Below are 3,158 nucleotides of genomic sequence, written 5' to 3' on the forward strand. Positions count from 1 at the left end.
GTTTTTTGTATGAACATGTTATCATTCCTCTTAGGTACATACCCAGGAATGGAATTGCTGGGTCACATGGCAACGTTGAACAACTGCCAGACTGTTTTCCAAGACAGCTGTACTCTTTTACATTCCCACCAGCAGAGTAGGAGAGTTCCGATTTTCCCACATCCTCACCAACACCTGTTATATCTGACTTTTTGATTCTTGGCCATCCTAATGGGTCTGGAGTGGTTTGTCACTGCGGTTTTAATGTACATTTCCTTGATGACTAATGTGCTTGCTCTGGCCATTTTTCCTTTTCCTTGGAGAAAAGTCTATTCAGATCCTTTCCCCATTTTTAAATTGGGTTATTTGCCTTTTTATTATTGAGTTGTTTGAGTTCTTTATATATTCTAGATATGAGTCCCTTATCCGGTATATGATTTGCAAATATTCTCTCCCACTTTGTGGGCTGTCTTTTCATGCACGCCGCCGTTGTGCTCCCCTCCCTTTGAATGGAGGCTGGACTTAGCAATTCATCTCTAATGAATAGAGTAAGGCGGAAGTGATTGTGTGTGCATTGGGAACTACTTCAATAAAGGGCGACTCCCTCTGGGGAAAGCCATGTTGTGAGCAGGTCTGCCGTGTGGTAGAAAGGTCTGCGTAGAGGGGAACGAGGCCTCCTGCCCACAGCCGTGTGAGTGACCTTGAAAGTAGATTCTCCAGCTTCAGGCAAGTCTTTGGAGACTGCAGCCCCAGCTGGGAGCTTGGCTGCCACCTCATAAGACGCTGAGCCAGAATCACCCAGCTAAGTGGTTCCTGGGTTCCTGACCCTCAGAAACATCAAGATGAGAAATGCAGCAGATGTAGCTCAAGTGGTTGAGCACCTGCTTCCCGCCAATGCAGTCCCAGGTTCAATACCCGGTACCGCCTAAAACAAACAAAAAGATAAATGATGATAATGTCTAATGTTTTAAAGTTCTGAGTTTTGGGTAACATGATGCATAGCAAAAGATAATTAACATACTCATCATGCATTTCTCCTCCTGAGTAATTCCTACTTGTTCTTCAGGTCTCAGCTCAGACTCTTCCTCCTCCAGGAAGCCTTCCCTGACTCCCTGCAGATGTTATCTGATGGCCTAGCCTTCCAACAGCCTCTCCATCTTCTTTGGGCAACACTGCCCTGGCTTTTCTTTAGGGAACCACTCTTCTCCCCTCTGAGTCTGTGTGGGTAGGATGTGGCTGACTCCACCCATGGCTCCAAGGGCTGGCGTTCAGCCTAGGCCCGGCAGATTAGAATGCGCCCCTCCCGAGGCCGCAGTTCAGGCCTGTGACCTCATCAGGCCCTCGGGGTCAGCCCAGAGGCTTGAGATGGAGGTACCTGGAAAGAGGCGCTTTCTACCTGGGCAGTTGCTAAATAGGAAAACAGCAGCCTGGGGCTACTGGCAACAATTTTCGTCATCCCAAGGGGGAAAGAAGCCAGAAGGAAGATGTTCCCAGCGACAAGAAGAGGCAGATTCCTGGTGTGATTGTTTAAGCATCTGGATGCAACTGTGCCTGAAACCAATCCACCTCTGGAATTTTTTTTTTTTTTTTTTTTTTTTTTTTTTGTGGAAGCCAGTTTGAGTTGATTTCTTTTATCTTCAACCAAAAAAATTCAGACCAATTCATCCCCATGGGTGGAATTAGGGCACCCCTCTCCTGGGCCCCCAGAACCTCCGCTGTTGCCTTTATTTGCTCTTGCTAACCACGTCAAGCTGCAGCAGCACAAGAAATTGGTGCTCCTCTCCCCGGCTTTGTATAACGGTGCCACATTTTTGCTTACCCCCTGCCCACTACTTCCTGAAAGCAGGGACATGTCGTGGTCATTTGTCCTTCAGAGTGCTTGTCATAAAGAGATGCTCAGTGAGTATTTGCAGAATGAATGTCTGTTGGGAGAGCAGGGGACTTTGTAGAGTCAGAAAGGAGAGTTGTTTGTTAGCCTTTATCACGCCCAAGTCCCCTGAGCTGACAGAGGATTATTGTTTTTCAATCTCTCTTCATCCAAACCTTGGCTGAATCAGCCACACCCATGGAACCCATTACAGAAAAACAAATCTGACCTCGCCATTCCCCAGCTTAAAACAACTTTCAGTGACGCGTTTGGCAAGAGGGGTTGGGAAGGAGTGAGTGTCTGGGTTCATGGAACATTCTCCATTATAGAACAATCATTTGTTTATTGATAGATTCATACAACGAGCATTTAATTAGCACCTGCTATGTGCCACAAACCATATATGTTCCCTCATCCTCACAGCATGCATTTAGGGTATTGTATTAGTTATCTGTTGCTGCATAACAAATGACCCTAAACTTAGTGGCTTAAAACAACCTACATTTAGGATCTCACGGGAATCTAGGTGCTGCTTACCCGGATGCCGCTGGCTCAAGGGCTCTCCTGAGGTTATGGTCAAGCTGTCACCCAGAGCTGGGGTTGTCTCAAGGCTCCACCAGGGCTGAAGGATGTTTCCAAGCTCATTCACACGGTTGTTGTCAGGTCTCAGAAGAGTCACTTGCAAGCTCATGTACTCATCCGGGCTTCTCCGCAGGCCTGCCTCACAGCATAGCAGCTGGCTTCTCCAGGGCACTCGATCCAAAGGACAGCGAGAGTGTCCAAGAGAGAAGACACAACCTTTTTATAACCTAACCTCACAAGTGATGCCTCATCACTCTTGCCCTATCCTGCTCATTAGAAGCGAGTCCAGAAGTCTAGCTACACTCAAAGGAGATGTATGAGGGTCTGAATACCAGGAGGCTGCCTGCCATATGTAAGAAATATTATCATCCATTCCCTATGCAGACAGACACTCTGCTAGTTAAGAAACTGGTTCCAGGTCACTCGGCTAGAAAAGTGTCTGACTCTGCAGTGGTTTTCTGTTTCCCCAGACCAGTGGGGGGGAGGTGGAGGAAGGCAGAGAGAAGATGCTGGGAGAAACAAAAATGGGGGTAGGGTCTGTATCAGTTACCTAGTTATTGAGTCTCTACCATGTTCAGGCTCTGGTTGGATGCCGGGACACAATGGGGAGCAAACAGACACCCACGCTCCCTCTCGGAGCTTCCGGTCCAGGCAGAGAGGCAGGCATTAGCCAACAAGTAATAATCTGATTGTCAGTTGTGGCCAAGCATTCCCACAGAAAATTTCCAGG

Source organism: Dasypus novemcinctus, chromosome 2 (genome assembly GCF_030445035.2).
Source record: "Dasypus novemcinctus isolate mDasNov1 chromosome 2, mDasNov1.1.hap2, whole genome shotgun sequence".
Classification (NCBI taxonomy): Eukaryota; Metazoa; Chordata; class Mammalia; order Cingulata; family Dasypodidae; genus Dasypus; species Dasypus novemcinctus.